Source organism: Vespa crabro, chromosome 16 (assembly GCF_910589235.1).
Source record: "Vespa crabro chromosome 16, iyVesCrab1.2, whole genome shotgun sequence".
Lineage (NCBI taxonomy): Eukaryota > Metazoa > Arthropoda > Insecta > Hymenoptera > Vespidae > Vespa > Vespa crabro.
Window position 1 is genome coordinate 1,853,648 of NC_060970.1, and position 27,270 is coordinate 1,880,917.

General features: G+C 32.0%; 3 long non-coding RNA genes and 1 pseudogene across 5 annotated transcripts; 1 reads left to right on the forward strand and 3 right to left on the reverse strand.

The window, feature by feature from the left end:
- Positions 1-283: 283 nt before the first annotated feature.
- Positions 284-2,008, reverse strand: LOC124429923. The gene is made up of 3 exons (XR_006943610.1): positions 1,951-2,008; positions 1,644-1,844; positions 284-1,582 (listed from the first exon to the last, which is right to left on the reverse strand). It is a non-coding gene; the product is annotated as an uncharacterized LOC124429923 (long non-coding RNA).
- On the reverse strand, positions 2,005-4,063 carry LOC124429920. Of its 3 annotated transcripts, XR_006943606.1 has the most exons (4): positions 3,595-3,779; positions 3,209-3,512; positions 2,113-2,285; positions 2,005-2,039 (listed from the first exon to the last, which is right to left on the reverse strand). It is a non-coding gene; the product is annotated as an uncharacterized LOC124429920 (long non-coding RNA). The 3 variants fall into 3 exon arrangements; XR_006943605.1 differs by lacking the exons at positions 2,005-2,039; positions 2,113-2,285 and adding an exon at positions 3,967-4,063 and having other exon boundaries at positions 2,307-3,512; positions 3,595-3,867; XR_006943607.1 differs by lacking the exons at positions 2,005-2,039; positions 2,113-2,285 and adding an exon at positions 2,307-2,869 and having other exon boundaries at positions 3,595-3,770.
- A 27-nt stretch (positions 4,064-4,090) lies between these two features.
- Positions 4,091-5,137, forward strand: LOC124429921. The gene is made up of 3 exons (XR_006943608.1): positions 4,091-4,173; positions 4,262-4,647; positions 4,740-5,137. It is a non-coding gene; the product is annotated as an uncharacterized LOC124429921 (long non-coding RNA).
- An 8,662-nt stretch (positions 5,138-13,799) lies between these two features.
- LOC124429786 lies at positions 13,800-27,036 on the reverse strand (annotated as a pseudogene).
- Between the last annotated feature and the right edge of the window lie 234 nt (positions 27,037-27,270).

Consider the following 27,270-nt stretch of genomic DNA (forward strand, 5'->3'; position numbering starts at 1 on the left):
AATAATGCTATCTTTAATTAAATTCCCTATTTTATAATATATATATATATATATTGTAAAATTTCGTAATATTTGCAATATAATATATTGTAAAACCTCTGTATTACGACTTTTAAATATAAGTTATTGGAAGTGATAATACAGGACTTTCAATATAAAGATTTTAAATATAAATTATAGAAAATTGTTTATTATTAATAAAATATAAACTGTATTTACACAAAAAAAAACTATCAAAGCATAATTTTATACCTTTTACACTTTATAAATAAGTCAAGATAAATATAAAATTCTCCACAATACTTATATTGTCTATTTACACAATATAAATATAATAATAATACAAAAGATATAAATTATTTTTAATTGTCTGATTCTAATTGTTAATTTTCATTTTTAGCAGTTTCACTAGAAATTTTTTGCTTTATCCACGCTTTCGCTAATGCCAAGAAGTTAAGATTTGTTCTTAGATATTTCCCTTCTGAGAATACGAAGTCGAAATCTTTTTCTCGAAGCCAAATATCTTCTATTTAATACAGATTAGTTTTAATATAAATTAAGAATACTTCTTTTCAATTTAAATTCGTCCAAAACTATTTAATGTTATTCTACTATTTAACATTATCAACATCATCTTCCAATGGAGAATTAACTAATTCAAATTTAGCATAAACTATACAAACGCGTGTATTATAATGTAAGAAGATTTATAAATTAAGTTTTATATATATATAAAATCATACCATGAAATCACGCTTACTTTGACATGAACATTTCGTTCTAATAATCTCTCAAATAGTTGTCTGGTATTTCCTATTTCATCCTGTATATTTCAAAATCTATATATAACTTCCATAAAAGTTCAGGCATATCCAAACTAATAATACAAATAATAAAAATATTAAACATGTTTTTGATAAAAAATAAAAATAGAAGAAAAAGACAGCTTTAATTACATTTAGTAGTAATTTATAAAAATATAACTTAATTCGCCTAAGACACAGCTAATTCATAAATAGCTCTAGTACGGTCAAAGTCTCCTAATAAAGTTTCTAATTCTTTTAGAAACTTTATAGATATTATAACAATTAAATAAATATAAGTAGAATAAAACATAAGATAAATGTAACTATAGTTTTCTTTCATTCATATTGCGCTGTTTTGAAGTGCAAATTCAAATAATTTTTCATACAGAATCCTGCATCTGTCAAATTTTCTACCTTCTACCTCTAAATCATTGTAACCACGGAACAATTTGTCTCTGGGATACACATCCAATACCATACTTAGAAATAAATGAAATTAAATAGTTAAAAATACAATAATTCAATACTTATAAATAATAAAAAAAATTATTATAATAATAGCATACTAATGTTTTTCTCGCTACAATAAAATTTTTTTATTGTATTTCGAAATATGCATAACATAGCCATATCTTAGAAAATGTGAAATCTTTATGTAGAATAAGATTTAAACAGATTCTAAAAAATAAAAAAATATTATAAAATTTTATCTTTATGTAATATCTTATTTTTATAGTAACTTTAATTTGGGTGAAGTGATACGAAAATATGTTTCTCTGTGAACAAAGAAATGAATCTTTATTTATTAATCACTACTTAACTGCTAATTAATCTTACCTGTGAACAAAGAAACGACAATTCACGTTTATTGTTAACTCTGTTAAATTTTATTTACTAATTATTACTCTCGTCTACGATCTATTTTTTACTGCCCGTTCTCTCCCAAAATCTTAACGTCACGATTTTTAGGTAACAAAAGAATTTATAGATAACGAAAGACAAAGGAAGGGCGCGCCATGAGATGCGCGGCAAATCTACCTGAAGAAAGTATACTTTCTTTACATTTATATGCAACAATAAAGTATTATAAAGCTCTATAAAACTCTTTATATATAACAATAATTTTATATAAGATAAAGTGTACCTGAAACTTGACGACATTTACCTATAACTTCCAGATCAATTTCTTCATACAAAGCATAATTTACAGATAGATATATCGTTTCCATGCTCCTATAAAAAATTTATTTAATGGAAAGGAACTTCAATTTGACTTCAGAATTGTTAAAATGTAAATATTCATTACCTTAGTAGAAGGGCCATTTGCTATAGCTCGTTCATACGCTCTTAATACATTATGATTTCCTTCAGATTTTACTAATCTGAGATAGTCAAACCAAGCATCATAGTTGGAAGAATTTTCCTTGACTTCTGGCTCATATTGATATTTTCTTTTACTAATTATTACATCTTCAATACCTATTTAAAAATTTTATGAAATTTGTGTTATTTTTTTATAAATTTATACAAATTAATATTAATACTTAAAACTTTTCAATTCATATTTCGTATTAAATAAATATTAATCTTTATAGTATGAATTACATTCAAAATCACCATATTTCTTTTCTTGTGTGACATATGCATTAAATATTTCTTTTGTTCTTTCTTTTGAAATATTGTCTAAAGCATACTTAGAAATTATTTTTGCTCTATCATGCTATCAAAGAAGTATTAAAATTATACTTAATATAACAGAGATACTAAATATATTGTTATTTTAAAATAATACTTCTTTCTGTCCTTCTTCAAATCTTGCAAATGCTATTAATAGCTTTTCATCTAAGTTCTCATCTCCGAAATAGTTTATAACACCTTCATAAACTTTGCGTTCTAAATTTTTTACAGAACTTTATATCTCCCTATACAATTATATATCTCTATCTAGCCTTTTGTATTTCTTTATATAGTAATTCAAATTTAATATATGTTTACTATGCCTGTTAGTCAGGTCCCCATTCCATCCATCGCTCAAAAACTTGACGTGCTTCTATAATAAATCTCTATAAAATCAAGTTAGATAATAAAAAATAATCTCTAATTTTATATCAAATCTTACCAATAATATTTTTTAACATTTCTTGCATATATGTGTATTTGTATCAAAATTGATTTATTCTAGGTAAAATTGTAACTACACGATCTAATAAATTTCTGGCATAATTGATGTACTTATTGCGCATTTCTATTTCAATATAATATAGCCATAATGTAATGTTTTTATGATCAACATATAGCGCATGTTCATATACAGATTTAAAATAAATTGGACATATAAAACCTTGAAATATTTCTAATACAACTAAGACTATAAAATCTACTATTTTTTTTATTTAAAGTACCTTGCTCTCTGCATTGTTTCTGACTTTCTTCCCATCGGAGATATTTCATCCGATTCGTTATAACCATATGATTCTTATACATATTGTCGTCATAGATATTTCATTTTCCATATTGATAATCAGCCAATTTATGGGAATTTTATATTTTCTGCTTAGGTGGCTAAAAGGGAATACTTACAAATGAATTGCTCTCTATGTAAAATTATAGATAGGTTTAACATTATTGCATGAAGATTTTTTTCTTTGCTTCTCTTAATAGCTGTTTTACTATGATTTAAATTTTCTCGGGTGCTTTATTTTTCACCTAAAAAAATTTTTAATTGTGAATAAATATTACAATTATAAGTTGTGTATGCTATAATTTATAATTATAAAATAAAATATACTAATGTATGATAATTTTTCCTTAGCCACTTTGGGCATTTTTTGCGACTTCGAGAAGAGTCTAAGAAAGAATAAATGATTTCTTTTGTATTCCTGGCATCTTAGTCGTTTACTTTGTTTTCGGCGTCTTTGTTGTTTCTCAGTTTGTTTGGTTAGTTTCCCACGTGTGCGGGTGGTGGCGCCGAAGCATATTAGTTACGAGTTTTGCCGGAGAACGCATTACATTCGCAACGAAATCACCATAATTGCGATTATAGCGCCAAAGCATTGGTTAACTACAACGTCATAGTTATGTTTATAAAATAAAATAAATTACAAATTGACCTTTGGTATTACCAATACTTAAACTATTAGTTGAATTTAACGTTAACTACCTTTTGCAGTAGGTGTGTGTGATCTTAGCGACAGGTATGGGCAATATATGAACGAGGAAACAAGCAACGGTGCTGTCGCCACCGTGCATCTATCGTATCGGTTTAGTTATTCCCCTCTTATGCTTACATAATTGGTTTCGTTGGATTATAGTACACCGTACTAAACCGTTACAATATTTTTGTTTATTTCATTATTACTTTTTATTAGTAAGAATTTGAATAATCTTTTATTTTTTGGCTTTATACTTTTAACAATTTTTTGGTATTGTACAATGATACCGTTATTTTTTTTCAGATTATGATTGCAGTTGTTCATGAAGCCATAGATGAATCGATCTTTGTTTCGATAAAATAATGAAGGAATTGTGTAGTAGATTTGTTGTTAATATTTTTCGGTTAATTTAAACTTGTTTGCGTTTTATGATGTTAAAAAACTTTTAGGAATATGTCTGTATGAATAATTTGGATGCAAATCAGTCATAGAGTCAATATTTGTTCGTATAGAATTTTATTTTTCTTTTTTTCTACAATCAGACGTACTGTATATATAAAACAAGCAATAGATATTCGCGAATTAAATTTATTGTTTGCCTCTTAATTATTAAATAATTATTGCGCATTTGAGTCAGTGCATCACGGAAGATGATCATGGAACTATTACGCTTCTGTAGAAGAATATTGGTAACTAAATGTTTAAATTTAATAGCTAATATAATTCTACTTTTTTTTTGTTACGATAAATTTAATAAAAATTGTGTTTAATCCTTTTTCAGATTTGCATTGTCATTAAGTCAATGTATTACAAATTCAATCAAATTAATTTTCCATCTACGTCGATTTATTTCATTTTGGACTTATTACGGAACAGTTTACATAGATTTCGAGCTACAACGGGGCAAGTGTTTTGGAGCTATTGTGAATCTAAAGCAGTAAGTGAACAAATGTAAGTCCCTCTAGTATATATTATGTCGAGGATGAAAGATTCGACTTGACATGAGTTACTAGTTGTAATTTTTTCTATTAATTGTTGACGAATAGCCATTAATAATTAACTTTTTAGATTTACTCTTGAATGGTACAGCTTTAATTGTTTTTTTATTGGGCTTAATCTAGTTTCATTAGCTTAGGATAGTATTTTCTTGTTTTATTAATGAGTCATTTTATTAATACGCGTCATGCAACAACTCTTTGCAGTGTGATTTAAGTGCGATTGGTTGTCACAATTGGTGACGGCGGCGCTCACACATTCGCCTCTACAGCTTTTTGACTATGCGTACTTGAGCGTATGCCAATTATGCGTATGTTAACGATATTAATTATTATAAAAACCATAAAATCTGATTAATTTGCATAAATGTGTTTTTGCATATGCATTTAAACGTTATAATATAATGAAACATATCATAACACAAAAAGTAAGCCTGTCGAGATCTTCTTTAGATGTAATAATCGAGAACAATTCATCCAGTAAACTGAAATAATTTTTGGCCTAGAAGTAGTAGTAACATTCTGTTTCAATTTGTGAAGATATGCTTATTTTTAATTTCTAACGTTTAGAGAAAATTAATAATTGTGTGATATCTTTCAATGCAGTATGGTGCATCTAACACAATTTGGCATCTTTTGTATTTGCATGTTGTTTCAATACATTTCTTATATTTTTCACTAATTTTATATGCTTATATTTATTTTTTGATATTGTTAAATTGTTTTTTATTTTCTTGTTTTTTTTTTATTGTTTTTTTATATTCTTTGAAAAATGACCCCAATGTTGCATCTGTAGTTTTCGTGATGTTTATTGCTATTCGATAAGTTATTCTGAATCGTTTTTCGTAATCCACTAATTGTGCAGTTTTTAATAATAATTCTATAATATTTATTCTATATTCAGTATAACTTTATTTTTTTTTTATTTATTGTTTCGTACAGTATATATCTATTAAAGAGTGCATTGTCGAATGTATGTAAGAAAAATTTTCTATATATTTTCATATATTATCTCATAATACGAAAAGAAATTAGCGATTAATTTTAATCATGCTTTTATTATATTCAGTGACATATTTTGGTTTAGAAATACGATTGAATTGAATTTATTCTTGCCTACAATCAGTTATTTCTGCTGTTTTGTACTTTGTAGAAATGGCATAAACGTTTCATTTATTTTCTTTTTTCAGTTAAATTTTCCCGTTTTTAATTTTGTACCGACAAAATCTCGATATATTGTTTTTATTAGAACGCATAATTCCATTGGCATGTTTTTTATTTTTAATTATTGTTGAAAACAGTTTAGGCAACGCATATTAATTTTCAACATATGAAATAATTTATTCAAAATTGATTGTGACAATTCCATATTTTTTTGGTGCGTTATTATTAGAATTTATTTTGTCATTACCTATATATATCATAAAATGATAGCAATAATTTGACGCTGATTCATATTATTTATAAATTTTTATGCCAAATCTTTGTAGGTTGGATTATATTGTTTATATGGAATACGTCTCTTAAATTGCATTAATGATTTATTAATGGTGACATCCATGTGTTTAAATTTTTGAATTTATGAATAAACAAATTTATTATATCTTTTATTTTATGTAATCAGTCTGTATTGTCAACTGTATCATTATTTATTAAATGCAATAATCTAGTAATTTTTAAAAATCTTATGAATGTTATAATCTTTTCGAATATTGGTTATTTTGTAATGACCCTTTCAAAGCAGTCATTTGAATTTTTATTTTTACTTGTTTTTTTATCTCAATTATTATTATACATAAGATAATTTTATTTCATCACAATTTACAGGAACTTTAGTCGCGTTGCAATTTTGCTTATTTTGCTGAAAATCAATAGTGAAAAATTAATTTTTATCAAATCTTCTATCTATCGATGTATTACTAAAGCAATTCAAACATAAATGTAGCTAATCAGGACAATCTATCAGTACAAAGTATATGGTAACTTTATTGTCTGAATTTTAGCACTCTTTGTTCTAAAACTTGAAAAATTTTTTTGTTAACATTGTCAAATTTTCGCACCGTGTATGCTAGTTCTACCTTCTTTTACATTTCATGGTTTACTCTTCTTCGGATAGATACATTTGATGGCCCTATTGTTACTACATCATGGCACTGTATGAGATGCATTGATAGTTCCATTCTAAAGTCAGAGATCTTTACTTTTCCTTTTTCGTTGTCAGTTTATATATTCGTAGTTGATTTATTTAATAACAATTCGATAGCTAATTTTATGTACCGCATGAGGGTTTTTCTGTGTGGTGTAGAATATCCTATCATCTGATCAGACAAATCACATCTCATTTTCCAACATTGTAATTTAAAACTACTGTTAGTTTTTCACGTGTGTAATTATTTTTGCATACAGTTACTGTTTGCGCCAAATGTTTTGTGGAAGTTATTAAAATATCTCGTCTGTTGTTTAAGAACCATAATCCCTTTCCTATTTTGCATTGCAATCAACTTGTCTCGTTTTAATTTTTTTAGTTTAACTTCTACGGATATTCTTTTTCGATTTTTCCTTATAGTTTCTACTAATTAATCCAAATGAGTGTTACAAGCAATTAATTTTTTGGCTAAATTGATATTGGTATACCAATGGTCTGCGTAAATTGTGTGGTCTTTATACGGTATATTGTTACACATGCTCATTACAAAACTTGTTAGTGTTAAATATGGTGCGTTTGATTTTTTTTCCAAAATATATTTGAAGTTGGTATGTATATCTTGTACTATAAAATAATTTAAATAGTTTAATATTATTTTTATGGCGCTTCTGTTTTAAAAATTATTTAAGAATTATGCATTCTCAAAATGGTATTAATGATTCATTTTAATACATACATCAACTATTTCATCGAGATCGTAATGTTTACAAAAATTTTGATTCGATACATCCCCAAGTCTGCTTATCTTATATAGCCTTCTGGTTATGTTTAATTTTGTTTGCTATCTAGTTATTATTAACACTTTACCGACCGCTAGCGGTTCAACCGACCGGCCGCTCAGCCGCAGTTTCTCCTTGGCGCCGGCTGTTTTTCGATCTAGATCATCGCACGGGAGTATCTGTGCGTTTCGTATGCTCAGATAGAATTGTCCGCCTTCTGTTTCCTCATATATCGATGTTACCCTCTCGTCACAATCCATGAGCCGATTCATTGGCCAATGGAAAGTTAGATCGGGATGGACGTCCAGCGACCACAACTCAATAGATATCGTGTTACAACCCCCGAAGACTGAACCGGGTCGAGGGGGGGGCGCTCGGGGGGCGGGGAACAGGAGGTTCAACACCAGGAGAGCCGACTGGGACCTTTTCGCTGAGCGTCTTCTCTCCCTTTCCACGGCGAGGCTGGAGGGAAGTAGTCTATGATCGGCTTCTGAGGTAGAGGCACGAGCTAATGCGCTCACAAGTGTCCTACAAACCGCGTGCTCTGAATCGATGCCACGGAAAAAGGCCCATCGGAAGTCCAACCCGTGGTGGACGTCAGCATTAACGACACAGAAGAAGGCGGTGTCTCGGCTTAGGCGCGCGTTCCAACGAGAGAAAGTCGATCCGACTCGTCTCGAGTTGATGCGGGAATATCGGATGTCGCTCCGAGCCTATAGTAAGGCGATACGGCGCGCAAAAATAGAAAGTTGGAGGGAATTCGTAACGGAGCAGGGTAACAAAGATCCGTGGGGATATACCTATAAACAGCAGGCGGGTAAACTTCGCGTAGAAAGGGTGATCAACACCCTGAAAAGAGACGGAAAAAAGACTATGAACGTCCGCGAAACAGCGAAAGTCCTCCTCGACACACATGTCCCGGACGACTGCGAGTCCGAGGACACGAATGAACAACGCGCGGTGCGAAACACCTCTAGAGATGCCCCGGAAACCGTTGACGCCCCTCCCTTCACAGCGGAAGAGGTGGCGCGCGTTATAAAGTCCCTCAAAAACGGAAAGGCCCCGGGGCCTGACCTCATTGAGGTGTGCGTGCTCAAAAGAGCATTTGCCACCATCCCCTCCCACTTCGTAGACCTGTTTAACGGCTGCCTCCAGTGGGGCATTTTCCCATCCATTTGGAAAGAAGGCTCCTTAAGAGCACTCCTTAAAGGCGTAGATAAAGACGCGGAAGACCCCAAATCCTACAGGCCCATATGCCTCCTCTCGGTCGTCGGAAAAGTTCTAGAAAGGCTGCTCAAGATGCGCCTAGAAGCTACATCCCTCGCGCCGGGTAAACTCTCGGATACACAATACGGCTTCGTCCCAGGACGCTCCACCGAGGACGCGATAGTCGAGATGCGCCGAATCGTTTCTGCCTCCTCACGGAGATACGTCATTGCACTGCTATTCGACATCTCGGGAGCCTTTGATAATGTCTGGTGGCCCTTGGTTCTCAAGGCACTCCGGGACCGAGACTGCCCGAGGAATGTCTTCAATGTAATGACTAACTACTTCGCGGACCGTAGAGTGAAGATAGCATTGGGAGAGCATGAGATTTCCAAGCAGGCTTCGAGAGGCTGCCCACAAGGTTCGGTCCTAGGCCCCTCCTGCTGGAACCTCATGTTTGACCAGCTCCTTCGAATCCTCGAGAAATCATCGGAAATCAACGCAATCGCGTACGCGGACGACCTACTCGTTATCATCGACGGCGATTCTAGGAAGGAACTAGAGGAGGTAGGGAACCGTGCGGTTAAGAGCATCACGGAATGGTGCTCCGCGGCGAAACTTATAATCTCAGAACGGAAAACGGAGGCTATCGTTCTGAAGAGTGACTGGGTTAAGAGAAAACCCATAGGGAGAAGGGGGGGACTCCGACCAGATAGGAAGCGTAAAACGTTGAAAAAGACGGACTTAGCCAGTAGGCCACCTACTATAAAGATAGGGGGTAGTAGCATCAGGTTCAAGGGATCAGTTAGATATCTCGGTATCCATTTTGATAAAGGCCTAGGAGTTTCGACGCATTGCCGGTACTTAAATGATAAGGTCGGGCCCCTTTTCGCAAAATTAGGAAGATTAGCGGCTAGGGAATGGGGGCTCCGTCATTATGCCCTACGGACTATATACCGAGGCGTATTTACTCCCACGGTTACGTATGCAGCGGCGGGATGGTCAGACCTCTGCACCGAAGGGGACCTTAAAAGGCTAAGCGCGACCCAGCGATCGGCCCTCATCTCGGTTACATCCGCGTACCGGACGACAGCGACTGAATCCCTCTGCGTAATAGCGGGAGAACCACCGGTCGACCTCCAACTCCTTAAACGTAGGAAGATTTACGAAATAAGAAAGAATAGGAAGAACGGGACCATAACGCGTAGACTGGAAGGCGCAGAGAACAAACGTGCGATAAGAATAGGAGTAGAGGACGAAATTTACAGGATTTGGCAATCTAGGTGGGAGCTCTCCACAAAGAGACGGATCACACACGCGTACTTCCCGGACATCAAGACAAGGATGGGTGCCCGCTTCATCTCCCCTAACCACTATACATCTCAGTTTCTTTCAGGTCACGGCGCCTTCAAGGCGAAACTAAAGACGCTGAACATAACGACGGAAGGAACCTGCGAGTGCGGCGAAGAGGACACGGTTTTGCACCACATCGTCGACTGTCCGGTCTTTGACCCCCAGAGAGTTGCTCTGGCGGAAATTCTTCGCGAAAGAAGCTGGCCCGAAGCAGCGAGACATCTTGTCTCAACGGCAGAGGCCTTCTCTCTCTTCGCGGATTATTGTAAAGAAACCCTCCTTATCAAGGGTTGTTAGTTTCGTAAGTCCTGTTCAGCTGGGCTTGTCGGAGTCCCGGTGATGGGGGTGGGAGGCTGTAATCTTCTCAGGTAAACCCACTCTCGAACAGGATAGGGTCGGAGTCGCTCGAGCGCGTCTCCCTTTTTTTTTTTTTTTTTTTTTTTTTCCTCACACACCCTCACAACTCTTACCTCATCCTACAATCCTTCCGATCCCATCCCATCCTACGGAACGAGTACCTAGGGTCGTGGTACTGTGAGTGGGCCTCCCCGTGGTTCCCCGTGGGCGCGGTTGGCATCACCGTAGGGATTCGTTGCTGTGAGGATGTCAACCGTGGCTAAACCGCTCACCCTGCCCGCCGGCAGGAGTTTTGGGTTTTTCCGAATCCGGTTTCTTCGCAGTGGTGGCTGCTGTCTGTGGGTAGAACCGTAGCGTATGCCCTAATGGGCGAGGTAGCATAGGTGCAGGCACCCCTCCGGTGCCCACCTTCACAATATACTGTCCGCCTTCTGTTATAGGACATATTATAGGATAATTAGATTTAATAAAATGTTTTATTTTCAAGATATTAATGATAAATTACATTTATTTTATCTATTACAATGGCTTTCAGTTTAATAATTATGTAATAATACCATAATCCATATATTGACATACTTGAAATAAGAAATAATTAATATTTTTTCAAGGTATGATACCGATTACCTACGGAATCCGTGCTGACGTAAAAGTGATGTCGCAATGTTTGTAGTGATGGAGGAAGACCTGTATTTTTTCGAATGGTTCCGCACACTCGCACTTTATTTCGCAGTAGAATTTTAGCCATTTTGACGCTGTTATAATAATTACCTTGATAAATGTGATATCATATGTTTTTATATTGTTCAATAACCGTTAAAGCCGTATTTTTTGCCATCAGCAGCATACACGTGATAATTGCCTATGTATTCTGTGACAGCTTCACACAGCATTCCTACGAGTATTTCGTATTTTGTTATTTTTGCCGGATTGTATGTTTTAATGGATAGCCGACCTCTCTACGGAATTATGCATTCATCCAAAGATAATTATTAATTGGGTTTATATATATCGTTAAATTTTCGCTGTAAATAGTCAACGACAGACTGGATTTTAGCAAGCTTATGTGCATTTTGAGGAATGTTGTCGTTATTGCAAAAATGCCAGCTCTGCATTATGTGCACAAATCTATTTCTGCTCATGACTTCCGAGAAGAATGGAGTTTCTATACCTCGATCTGTGAATCAATAGTCGTGGAACACATCTTTTTTTACCTGACCTATTAGAACTATTAGTCCTAAAAATTTTTTCATTTCCGTTACCGTTATATCTGTCCACTTTTTCGCTCTTGATGGAATTTTATATTTTTGCATAATCTAGTAATATCTGTTGGATTCCTAAGTGCTCGAAAACGTCCATTCCAATAAATAAATTGACGCTGTCCATCACATTTTTTGTAGAACTAGGCATAATTTTTATGCCGGGGCTGCCTTCAAAAGGTTCCAAAATTATTGTTTCATCTTCTGTCGACCATATATCATCGTTATCTTTAGTGTTATTTGTATCGTCTTCGATGTTACTTATCTCGTCGTCTTCTAAATCACTACTTGTTAGTAGCAATACAGAACTCCGATTTCGAATTATTATATCGCTGCCATCACTTTCGTCACCACTATCACTTCCTGAATAACTGTCAGGACAATCTGATAAATCGTCTAAATAAAACTCTCCAGTACCATTTTTTTCGCTCATCGTGAACGGTAAATTTTTAAAAAACGGTATGAAAATGTTGGAGTTTACGAAGCAACGCACTTAACTCAAGTGAGCAATGTATCTCAATACTAATAATAAAATGCAGATGATATAGCAAATGGCAATTGTTTATCGCCATGGCTACCAATTGATAGGCTATTTTTAGGTAGCCTCGAAAAAAAGCGATTAATAGGTTATCAGTCGATAAAGTGTTAATTTTATGTCAAAAATCTCAATGTAATTCCAGATCTTTGATTTATTACTTTTTACTGCACTCAAATCCATTGATCTGATAATAGATGACTAGTACCTTCTTTATTATCGGTAGACTCTGAATGTTTATGCATGATAAATATGTAAGTAGCATATGATATTTATCCACGAAAACATATGCAAATATTTACGAAAAATATCCAAATATACACGAAATATTTGGTATGTTAAGTATTAACAATATATTTTGCAATTACTGTGATATATTATATTTCGAATTATAATATATTACAAGCGTCTTTCCCATATTCGGTGGTTTTAATTGGGGACTTTTATCTATAAAAATTAACTTATATGCGAAGAATGACCGTTCCACATCCAGGATATAATGGGTGCATACTTAAATCTACTTCAACATTCTGGTACTTCCTTTGGCCCGACAACGAAATTATTATTCAAAATTTTTGAGACTTCTATTAATATAGACAATCCCACATTTTTTTTAATGATTTCCCTTGCTTTTTTTTTTATTTTTTCTCCATATTTATCAGGTATATTGCACAGACGATTAATACAATTTAAATATATTTCTGTTGAATTGGTTGGCTTATTGTTTCTAACTTTTCCATTGTGGTCGGTAAAAAGTTAAAATAAGTTTTCATAAAGATTAAATCTTGTGCGAGTTTTTCTTATTAGACCATATCTGTTGCAATCTTAATTACTGTAACATTTATTATATTAAAATTTTCAACTACTATTAACATAAAAAATAGAATAAATACGTATGTATATACAAAAAAGTTTTTCTTACCAAATGATTGCATATTATTTACGTTTCTTATTTTATTAAAATGTTGGATATAAAATAGTGCAGTTTCAATCTACGTATCCCATCTTATTAAAGTAGGTTCTTATGTCAATAGAATATTTTTTAATGTTTCCTTATATACTTCAATATGAAGTGATGCTTTTAAAAATACTTTTTTCACAGATTTTTACCAAAAGTTTTTAAATTTTGATATATTACCTCACGGCTCATGTCTCGAACAAAAAAAAAACAAAGTTAAAAATCTTGTTTCTTTCGACTCGTCTATTACAATCTAGTAACTTGCCTCGTTTTCGGTTAGTGCAAAACTCCACTCGGGATTGAGACTCTTTTTATTCTCTCTGTAAGAATGATACTTCAAAAATGTAACTATCTTAGAACTCCTGTTCGAAGTTTCGATGTTTCTCAAAATGCTTATCCTTTTATTGATGACGTCACTGATTAAGAATGTAGCCCACCTCCAAATTAACTCTTGAATGGAAAACGACAATTCTCTACTTGTGTTTCTCCCTTGAAGCATTTACTTTCTCCAGCAATCTATCAATAAATTGATATTAAAGCGAAGGGGAAGCAGGTCAAAAGACTGAAACGATTGCTGTCAAATTGTAACAATTGTTTAACAGTAACAATTATTTAATATATTGGGTCGTTCGGAAAATTCGAGCCTCCCAAAAGACGACACAAACTTTCCGAAAAATCCGATAATTAATAAAAGAAAAAGTACGATGTTCACTTCACTGTTTGATCAACAGATTTTTAGAGAAGTTCGTATAAAGTTATTATTTGCGCATGATGCTATTTTAACAAAGTTATTTTTATTCGCTTGTAGTACGCACAATATTCGTGTGCCTCTTTACCTTCGATTCGACGTTTGGATTCGATTGTAAGACAATTTGATGTCGAATGTAGATTGACTTTATGATCCTATTATTATAAATTGAATTCGGATTTAAACTGTATTAATTGTATTACAAATACTAAGACTGTATGTCTTATTACAAAAATTATTAACTTTCCAGAATATTAATGTACTAATAAGTGGAAAACAGAGTCGTCCTTCCTCATCTATGCTGTGTAGACTATGCATACATATGTAACATGTATCATGTTAGCATAAAATAATTTCAATTTCTTCCCTGTTTTGGCTATGTATGGTGTGCTGCATTGGTTGTAAGTAGAACTTTTTCTTCACTACCATGTGATAACAAAATTCTTAAGGTTAAATTTACAAAGTGAGATATATTTTCATAATTTATTTCTCCCATTATTTTATGTTAGAACACAATAAGTGGAGTTTTGTCGTTTCTTTCTCACAAAGTTATTCTACTATTAAATTTGCAATTTATTGTTCTGCTGCATTGGTCGTTTCGTCTACAGAAATTCATATGTAATATTCTCCTATATCTTCCCTAATGATCTGAATACTCGAATTATAGCAATCATCTAAGTAATTTTTAATGTGGATTCGTTGGATGCGAATGATCTATATATTTTGCAAGAAAATTTTTTCGTGTATTTAAATAACTTCACGGTATATTACTAGCAACTGTTATTTGCATTAAACCTTTGTAAAATTCATTGTTCCTTAATTTGATGGTTGATACTCATTTTTTCTTTCACATGGATTACCTCGTTTTTCAATATTTCTTTTATATTTGAATAAATTTATATGTTGCACTATGTTTTTCTTTCAAATTTAACACTTTTACCATAGATTTCATAATAATTACTTTTTTTATTATTTTCATGAATAACTTTTCATTAATGATATTCTATATATATTAGTTTTTATTACATTATATTCTATTTATATTAGTTTTCATTTCAGGCCCAGAAATAGGATATCAATATGGAATATGAATATGTTGGGTTGGCAACTAAGTGATTGCGGAAAGTGTAAAGTCCATCTATCGATAAAATCCGCAATCACTTAGTTTTCAACCCAATATAAGTAGAATTTCATTTGATATAATCTTTATATTGCTTCTTATCATTATTAGTTTATAATCTTTACTATATAATGTAACATAATATAATATATTATATAATAATATATATAATATATAACCACATATAGCACTTAATAAGCATTAAATTAAATTAAATTAAATTATTAAATTAAATTGAACTGATTAATTCAAACATCTTATTTTCATTTCCATTATCATGTTAATACTCCGACTAACTTACATCTGTACTATTTTGTTAAATTATATTATATCACCTCCACATTAAGATCAAGTGTTTTGGCTTTTTCATTCTTTACTGCACCCTGCACATCTTTTCGTAACTTAGCACACATTTGTCCGCTTTCTTCTATATCTGCTTTTTTTAATATCTCTCTCTTTCTTAATTATTCCTTTTAACCACTTTATCCCTTCAGCACTGAGAACTTCTGTTACCTGTAACTCCAATCTATTCACCATTTCGCACTCATTCATCCAGACTTTAATAGAATCTTCCTCTTTACTATTGAACTTGCAGCATTTCTCTTCTTCAGCTCCCCACAATTTATTGGCTCCTTCCAAAGAACCGCATTTTTCTTTTCCAATTATTGCATAATCTTCATTGTCATCTGTTCTCCTTCATTAATTTCTTTATATCTTTGAATGTATTTTACTTAATTAATGACATTCTACTTTATCAAGCTTTTGCCTTTTCTTAAATATTCAAGAACATTTAATAAGCTTACACAATTTTCAATAGTATTAAATTAATCTGATTTCACCAATCAAATTTGAGACGTCAACAGAATTTGTAATTAAATATTCAAGTGAGTGATTTAAAATCATGAAAATATATTTCATTGTGGTCTATATTTAGTACATATTACGCGTTATGCCTCTCTGAAGATGTTATCATGATTGCTATGTAGACTGAATTTACAGATAGATGATACATTAAGATATAACAAATATAAACAAACTTTCATTCTCATGTATAAAAATTAAATCTTTGTAAAAAGAACCAGTAAATATAAAAACAGCACTGTAATAAAATTCTTTTCTTTTTGAATATCACAGTGTTTACAAATTAATGATTGCTCTACTAAGCATTTTTCTCTCACGTATATTTTTCATACAGCAAGCAGATTCCCGTTGTACAAAACAAAGAGTAACAAGTAAAGCCTTGATCAAGTTAGGGAAAGTGGAAAGTATTGTAGTATTTAAATTGTAACACCTTCAGTTGTAACCAGAATAAGTGATACGAGTTAGTTAGTCCATATCTTATAGGTAGGATTATAAAATGTATCCTTCATATATTGTATGAATCTGCACCTAATTTTAGTTGGAAACAGTTGTTTATTAACGGTAAGATTCATGGCCAGCTTCTAACAATTTTAGCTATTTTCAATGAATTTATTCCATACTTCAGAAATCAAAGAATATTTATCAGTTTGTAGACGTTGGTTTCGAATACTTTTTTCATTGAATAAATTAAAAAATTTGTATAAAACAATTCTTGGTTGTCGTGTTTGAAAAAAATGTAGTCTCCCATTTCTTATTCCACAAATATGAAATTTTCAAATTTTTTTCTTCGTATACTCTACATGCTTACAAAATAACAAGAAATGTATCTAATTTTGCTGGAGGTAGATTCCATGTAATTCCTAACACTCGATTTGCTTCTAGTTCTGTGCATTTTCGCATGAGTTCAATAATAATTATCAAGGCAAGTATAGTTCTTATTTGACCTTTTATAATGTTTTTTTTTTGTGTATATCGTTGGATTTGGTAATGGCCATCCAAATCTTGAACCCTTTTTGTATTTCTTCCCATACAGTTCCATCAATAGCAACTTCAATGTCCTGGTCATTTCCTTTATTCTTGTTTTCAGAACTTGACGGAAATCCTCTTCCCTTTTATCTCCTGTTTGTTCAAAATGTTCCATTCTTCATCCGCATTATTTAAGCGTTTATTATCAGTTTCGAATAAATTATATCCAATTATAATTTGGTCATCTTCAATTTTAGAAAATTTATCTTCATCGTCTTCTAAAGACCCCTTATTTATATCGTTTATCTCCTTCACTGGTATCTTCTTTACTGAACGTCTTGTTATGTTTAGGAGTAAATATTAGAACAATACAGTAAAATAAAATGTAAACTAACTATTAAGTTATGTTTACTTTCTCTTTACTTACTATTTTGACACTGTGATGCTCTCTTTGGAACTCTCAAAATTAGACTATTTTTTGATGTAACAGTATGTACGATAATAATATTCGAGGATAATTTGAATGATTTTGGTTAGATCAAATCTCGTATGCCTACTTTATTGTCGTTTTTACAAATTGTCATTTAATTGGTTACGGTTGATATGACAAGGTACATATTTTTCTCAGAATAAAGAAAATAAAAGCAAGCGTAAATATTGATAAAATTATTAAATGGATATTATAGAAATCATAATTACATTAATATAGGAATTATAATTATAAATGAAATAGAGAAAAAAATAACAGTGAATGCAGAATTTGTATTCAAAATCCAAAACCGGTCATTTGAGAAACTGTTGTACGGTTAGTGTTAAAAACATTTAGACAATCATTATCTGTAATACTAACATTTACTATTTTACTATTTGCGATTATGTCAGCATACTTCTCCTTACACTTATTTTTTTTTTAAAAGATTACATCAGGCTTTTTTGAAATGTATTTAAACAAGGACAGTAGAGAATAACAATACGATTAATATTTTGCATCGGAAGATGGTATGGAAGTGCATCTGTTAAAATTAAATCATTGTTCTCAATCGTATTTCTCATGTTTGGCTTTTAAAGATCGATTAACATATTTCAGTGCATTCTTAGTTCTATTTCCGTTCCGTCTCCGCTCCGTTATTTCAGTACGGAACGCAGTTCCACCACTCAGTTTTGTTTCAGTTACATACATGTATTTATACATCAATAATGTATTATATAATATACTATTCAATATATTAGTTTCCATTCTATGGACATCAACAATGTAAAAAATAGCCATAGAAAATTTTCTTTGTAATATATAAATATATAAATTTATCCATTCTTTTTTCTCGAAATATTGACGGAAAATAACTTTTAAAACCTTTATCAACTATGCATATGCAAATATTATTTTTCGCTCTATAAAAGTGACACTTTTGGTATTATTTTAATAAAGTTTTGTTTTGTGATCAGTTAACCATAATTTTTTTTTTCAAATATTAAATATGTTAGAAAATAAAGGATATTTTCGTCAAATTTGCTTTTTCTATTTCCGGAAAGGCAAAAATCCGTGGTAAATCATTGAGGAAATTTGTCCTTTATATGGAACCATAGAATGCTGTAGATGATTCAACATACAAAAAGTAGTTTTGAATATTTAGAGACTAAATTTGGATGTAGAAATATTTTTCAAAATACGTTAAGCCTAAGTTATCGCAACCAAATTTTATTGACTTACGATTTAAGTTTCAATAGCATATTGGCATAAACAACAAGATCAGTCACACATCGAGCTTTTTCACGATTAGATTGAGCGTTCGAAGTTATGCAAATTGTACATGTCTCTTGATATATAAAAGTATGTGTAAGATACAACTAATTTTATTTTGCAAGATGTTTGATAAATAATTACTACCAATTGATTATTGAACAAGAAATATTTATTATCTTGAAGTGAATAATAAATTAATACAAGTTTTTATTACAATTTCTAAATAAACACATATTTTAAACTATGAACGTCTTGTTAAAATATACAAAAATTTAATAATCTTGCATCGTGTGGTATCTTTCGAAGTATATTAGTACATGTAATGCAATTTTACATTTTGTGCACTCTTACATTGTTGGAGTTATCTTGTAAGATATTGTAGGTTATGGAGTTAAAATGACTTCGAAATGAAAGATAATATTTGCATGTGTGTAGACGATAGTGGTGCAAAACTGATATGTTTTAAAATCCTATTTTGTGGACTTCGACAGCGTCAAATGAGATGCATGAAACAATCGAAAATCTTCTTTGTAAAAAATTAAAAGTTGAAAGATTAAATTAATGAAAGTTAACTCTTTCGCTACGGCAGCCCCGTCCGCCGAAGTACCGGCACTGAACAGAAACTCTCGCCGGAAATATGCACAGTACACGTGGTTTCTGTATAAATGTTGTTCTAAGTCTTAAATAGGAACTGTGCTGAATAAAACAATCATTGCTCTAATGTAATAAGTATATTTACATTTTTAATATGAAAGTACTTACAATATTATTAAAATACAAAATACAAAATTATAAGTAACATAGGTATTTATATAATTGAGCCGTTTATTTTGAAAGTGGCCTAAGTCCATTTATTTTCAAATCGAGATATTTAAGGGTTTGCGTTTCAATGAATTTAAAAATATACGTATAGGATACTAGTAAGTCATACTGCTTAAGTGTATCTAAGAGTGTTAAATTTATAGTTCCTATTAAAATAGTGGTAATTATTAAGTGAATAATATGCGTTTTCTTATCAAGAATAGAGTTAGGCCACTTCCAAAATTAACAACCAGATTCATTTTAAAATTTGAAGGTGCCCAAGTCCATTCAACATAATTTAAGATGATTTAAATTGAAAAAAACAATACTCAATTTATTTTACATATCTTTAAAACTCTTCGAAAACATAATTTATGCGATTCGAAACATTTTTTAACTAAATAACGTACAAAATTACAAACATAAATTTATTACAAAATAATTTACTACTCATCTATATATTGTTTATGTGAAAGGGATTTGAAGAAATCATGATGTTCCGGTAGTATATATCGTAATAGGTCAATTATGTGCTTGAATTTTGCTGTTGTAATTTGTCTGATATTTTTATACAGTGGTGTCAATACAATATTTTCGAACTTTCTTGGTTTACCCCAACGTGGTGATAAATTCAGGACTTTAAAATTTTCATTTTCATTCATGGATGTCTTATAGAAAATTTTATACGGTTTATTTCTGACAAAACGGATCCAACATATTTTTAACCAGTTTATTGATTCTCCATCAGAATTCTTTACCCTTTTAAAAATTGCGTCTTCTAATAATTGTGTTCCTACAAAATCTTCTTGTCTCATTTCATTTACAATAAAGTTATTACCTTTCCGACACTTTTTAATAATCTTGTAATAATCTTGGGGAACGAACAGTAAATTATTTTTTTTTAATGACATTTCTACCACGCCAAAATCTCTATCATTTGATAAAAATGAATGTCCTGATATTAAAAATTTGTGATCTATGATTTCCACATTATTTTCCCAAGTTTGAACAACCACATTAAAGCTACTTTAATGTTTCTATTTTGCCCGGTGCACGTGTCACTGTAAGCTATAATGTGTCTTTCACTTCTTAAATTTTTAACATGTTTTAGGATGCATGAAACAATTTCTTGAGCACCTCTGGATGCAATAGTTTCATCCCAAACGTACATGTAAACATTATCGTTATGAAAATTGTGAATACCCAAATTTAGAACATACATATTGCGTTTGTAATATGCTACTGAGATAATCAACTCGGTATACGGTAATGCTTTTTGCAAGTCGAACGGGAAAGCGAAATATTAATCTGAATTACGTGATACTTGCTCCTGATCTTGTTTTAGTGAATTTCTAGCTGATTCTGCTAGTCTTAAATGGAAATCGTGTTCTTCTGTAAGTTTACAGTAAAACCTGGTTTTGTGCGAAAACCTTTTTTATGCGATTTTATTTTTGTGCGATTTTTTTTCCGTCGTCACAAAAACTGATCACTGACTTTATGGTACCAAAAAACAAATTAATTGAAATCCTATCTTCAAGCGACGAAAGCGATTTTGAACCAATTCATCACAAGAGGATGAGCGTTTTGGATTACGACGATTAGCACCAAACTATTTAATATATAATTGGAATACTTCTCCATATATATGTACAATGAAGAATTAAATATTTTTACAATTTCTTCAGGTCTAATTTAATTATTTCATTTAATTGAAAGCATTCTCTCATCTATTTCATAAATCATTGATGTAGTTTCTAAGTCCGACTGTTTTTATGCGGTCCCTGTCCATCGCATAAAAAATATTTTAGGTAGTATATTGTACAAAGTTGTTTATTATACGTAAGAATTTATAAAATTTCCGAATACTTTTTTGTACGATTTCTTTTATGCGGTCTCTATCCACCACACAATAACAGGTTTTACTGTATTTTCATCATCATCATTCAATGCTTTAATTTTGATGTTTAATAAGTCGCATTTTTGACATGTATCTTTGTGCGGTTGATGGAAATCAAAATCTTTTTCAAATATTTTTCTGTAAGTCCGCTCATTAACGGCTTTTATTTTATTTTCCTCGCAATGAAGCTCGTATAAATTAAACATTTTCCTAAGATTTAGATCAGGATGTAGATATCATCTATTAGGATTATGAGATCTGGTATAATGGAATTCAAATTTAGGAAAAGTTTTAATATGATTTTGAACGAGCTTTTTCCCTTCCTCAGATAATTTTCTTGATGATCCAATCATCATCCCACGTAAATCATTGCCTACATTTGCAGAGTTTAATACTCGTTTTAAGCGCCCTTCACTTACTTTAAAAGTATCCAAAAAGAATTTTTTACAGACGTGAACTTTTCCGTTTTTAGAATTTAACAAATACCTAAAACTCCAATTTCTTGGCGAACCTTTTCCGTTTGTTGAATGTCTTCGTTTCACAATTTTGCGCTCGACAGCTTCGTAAAACAATGTATTTTGTCTATTAACATCTCCTAAACCCCAAAATTTCTAAAAAATATTCTTTCTTTCTTTTTCATCGTAATTTTTTGTGAAAGCATTCCGACAACGTCAATCTTTGTTTTGGAAAATTTTTACAGGTACAATATTTCCGGTTTGAATACAATATCTTTTTCCTGAATTCCGTTTAATCTTTCGCACTTTTTGGATGTATGATTCATCAATTTTTTCTCCATTGTTATTCGTATCTTCATCCCCTGAAGACGTATATTCTTCTATAATTCTGTTTCTTATTCGATTTTTTTTTAAATCATTAGTTACTATTTCTTCTTCACTATCTGAACTAAATGGTCTTGTTCTGTTCTTTCCCATGGGTGAAATAATTTCTAAAATTTAATATTAAATTTTAAGTTTTATATTAATTAAACGTATTGGTTATTCAACTAATGCAATTGTCCAGAAACTGAGGTTAACTTGTTAAATACTAATTAATTAAAATTACCTTCACCACTGCCTTCAGACATTATCAATAGTAAATATCTTGATTTAAGTATAAATGGAGTTAGGCCACTTTCAAACTACACGGTTCAATTATTGAATTAACTCTGAAAAGTTATGTGTCATGAATTATCGTATTTGCTCGGAATATAAGCAACCTGAAATGCTTTACTGATAAATAACATGAGGTTATACATGTAAACATGATAATCGGAAAAAATTGACAAATGGTGTTAGGCCACTTTCAAAATAAACGGCTCATTTAGTGTTTCTATAAGCAAAAACAGCAAAACATGGTTATGATTGTACCACTCGTGTATGCACAAAACCAGATGAATGAACGATTTGTCCCACGACTTGTGTGGGCCCATCGCCAAATTAAATATTAACAATAGTTCATAATACTGCAAGCAGTAGATATTAAAAGACCGATGCTTATTCGTTATTTTTACCGTTCCTATGGACGTTGACGGTTGGCGGTTGGGCGATGTAACTTTAATGCCTCTTCAAATTCCATTGTGGAAGAGGATAAGAAAGGAGTAATAAGCTAAAAAATAAACAACCTTATTTAGAAGATGTAGGGCTACCATTATAGGATTGCAGACGACAAAAAATAGGGTTGATGATTTCGGAAGCTACAAGTCTCTTTGTTGCGACTTTGTTGCAACGGCTTGTTGTTCGTCTGGTGTTTCGTTATAAAGTATATACGGCCTCATGATGGCACTGCTGTGTTCTTTTATGTGGTGATTTAGCTTCTCCTTGGATTGCTCTCAGTGTCACCAGAATCTGCCTCGAAGGATCAAAATTATGTTGCATAGTGAGGGCGCAACTATAAGAGTGTTTCCAGATATGCGTTTTGCACTGAACTAGCGATGATAGTCAACTTGCACCGAGAATTTCCCCTGTCTTTTCCTTGTCATCAGAGTTATAGACTCACTGGTCGCGATGAATAACGGCGGTAGCACTAGGCTAGGATGCCGTTGAAGACTGTCATCAAAATAACGCTGGCCGCATTCCGGCAAATTAAGGGGAGATCATGCGCTCTTTTAAAAGATCCCGTAAGATTTGCGAGGTGGGTGCGCGATAATAAATATTGCGTTCATTAAAGCCGTATATTTAATGAAATTAATTTATTAAACCTTAATTATTATTTATCGTGATGATCGGTGACTCAGGCGCAGTAGAAGGTATGTCAAGGAATTTAATGTTGTTCGTAGCAGATGTAGGCTCCTTTTGTACACAATGTAAAACACGTAATCTCGAATTATAATCTGATATCTCTGAATTAGTATCTGAATCATTTCCTTTCGAAATAGGAGAGTTATTTGATCCATTACCTACCGTCTCGCAAGATATCTCATTTCGATTAGTTCAGACATTGCGATTAAGATTTTTCACCAATTTATCCAGATTGGATCTTATTTTTTGTAAACTATCGGTCACTTCTGTATTGTTTGTTGCATTGGCTTGTAAATTTCTACTAAAATGTATTTTTGATTTTATTTCTCTTCATCGCGTACGACTCATAGTATCGGTAACAGCAGACATTCTTGTCTTTGAATGCCAATACATTTCAGTTCTTGGTAATCCGTAAATGGACATAAAAAAACAGCAGCCAAAGTATTGTTCGATTTCATTCCCTGAAACAGCAATGGGTTTTGCTAGATCACATTGCAGTGCATACATGTTGGTATAGTCAACTATATTGCTTATGATTTCCTTGTCAAATAGTTGTGGAGAATAGGTTATAGGAGAATGGGGTGCTTCACGGACGTTAGGGCAATCTCCTTTCCAAGAGCGATAACAACTATTATTATTCGTCTGGGTTGCCAAACAATTTTTTGTGATCCTGCATCTTCCTCATCTGACGAGAATTGAGTACTAAATTCTTCATCACTATTAATAACATTTATTCGTCGTCGGGGAAATACTATTACATCCTCATCGGACTCGGAATCTAATAAGGAATCATCGGACCTATTACCGCTACTGCGTCTAATTATAAATCCTCTGTTATTTCTATGTGATTTTGTATTCATATTTTGGCTGTATAATGTATAAATCTGAAAACAGGATAAAGCACAAGCTTTATTCTAAATGTACCGAAATCTGCCATAATAGCCCACTATGACCTCAAAGTTATAAAACTGTATCATAAGGAAACAATAACAAATTGAAAATTGAAATGCAAACAAATAGGTTGTTATTGATATACGAACCCAGAGCTATTATGTGCACTAATTTTAGTTTCGTAATCACTGACTGAAGCACAAATAATATCAATTCGATCAAATGGTTTCGCTTATATTTACTGCGGACCGTTTGCACAGCATTTACTTTGTTATTTCAGGTTGATGAGCTTAGCAACGGTCATAAATATTATATTGGTTGTCATGAAAACGTTATAGAATTAAGATTTATGCGCCATCTCATGAAAAAAGCTATAATTATTTGGTAAAATCTCGATAAATTAAAATGTGACTTGAAAGTTACGCGGGTTCATAGACGATTAATTTGTTAAATTTTATCACATGTTCTTGAAGTGATTTTGCATATAATACTATATTGTCCAGATAAACGAACATTTCCTCGCCTTGGAATCCTGTCAAAACGAGTTCTATAAGACGCTAAAATGTGTCCGGAACATTCTTGAAGCCGAGTGACATTCGCGCAAATTCGAAGTGGCCATGCAACTTCGAGAATGCTGTCTTGTGATTGTTGAATGCTGTTATGTGTCGTCCAGATACATTTCGATTTAATGAAAACCCGATTTTAAGTCGAAAATTGAAAATTATTTTGCATAACCTAGCTGATCTAATATCTCTATGATGCTTGGCAGAAGATCGCCAATGGTTTTTTCGTTTAGCCCTCTGTAGTCAATTACCATTCTCCATGTTGGACTTCTCTTTGAGTCAGACTTTTAGGATCCATTAATTGGAATTTCATATTTTATATTTATTGGAATTTCATTATTGTAATGATCCTGTAAGATAGTATTCGGATGTTCCTTAATACTAAGCGTTTCTTATATATCTACCTCTACGAGCACCCGTCAATTTGACAGGTAAACGATAATACTCATTTTCTTTAAAAAATTGATGTATTCAATATAAGTCTGAATTGAACAATATTAGGCTTTACGTTTAAATAAGTTATTAATAAGCCTTTTTTTTAATTATCACGGAAATGATAACAATAATATTAACGGTATAGAGTAATAATATTTATTAAGCATATTTTTTACAAATATGCTGAATATTATGTGTGCATTTTCCGCATACGATCTTTTTGCAATATATACAACAATTATTGCTTCTATTTTTTTGCAGTAGCCCACTTGGCAACTTTTTCACACTTCTAGAAGGTGATAGAAATGAAGCGTCTGCTTTTTGACAAATGTTCCCTTGTCTTTTTCATGTAATTCCTCGACTAAATAAAATATGAATTCTTTTTTGGATATTTTCGATCCGATGCACACTTTGTATAATATCCATGCGTTTATCGCTACTAAATCTGAAATATTGAAAAACTTGAAGGGGCCATCGGAATCTCTCTGCTTTCACATTATATTTGTATGCCATCTGGTCAACGACGTTCACACCAAACTTTGTTTTATTATAAAAAGTAATGTTTTCTGAAACACATAAATTTTTAATTATTTTCTATAATTGTTTATCTATTTTTATAATTGTTTTCTATTTGTACATTTGTATATTTGGTGCTTAAAAGAAGGACTTTTACCTTAGGTTTACTTCTATACACGGTAAGCGTGCAGTTTTCTGACATATAAATGTGAGGAAAACAAAGTCATCTTTTATGTATTCCATTATGTGTCTGTCAATTATTAATTCGAAAGCACTAGTTACACAACCCAACATAATATTTTTCTTGGCGTAGCCAATAGGCCCTGCGATATCCTTGAATATCATACGAACGGGCGTTCTACTCTCAGATCCGCCTGCTTTCAGTTTTATCCATTGTGTTTCGTCAACTACAATTTCAATTTTACTCATTACATTTTGGGATGTGCTTGGAATGCTCATTCTCTCATCCTCGGAGTCAAAACTAGAAAGAATACGCATCCTCTTCTTGTTACGACACACTTTCAAGAAGTTTTCCTCTTCACTATCCGAAGATCCTTCTATTTCTCCACTTTCAATATATTTAAAACTTTCACTCTCATCTTCGCTTTAGTCTAATTCATACTGATCTTCTTCGGAAGTATCCTCAGAATTATCTTCGTTGATATTAACAATTCTGTTTAATATTTTATTATATTTCCTGATTTTACTCATGATAGAAAAAAGGGGGATTGGTCAAAATAAAAAAATACTGTGCCCAAATTCAATTACCCTATTGTAAATACAATAAATGAAGACTGTCTACAATAAATGAAAATTGTACACACTGTCTTTGAAAAACTTTCTTACTCGGTCACTGCAACAATTATACTGAACATTGCTTCTTGTTTTAAAGGTTTCTGCGGCGATAAAATAAGCGATTTCAGACAAAAAGACAAAGATGAAGAC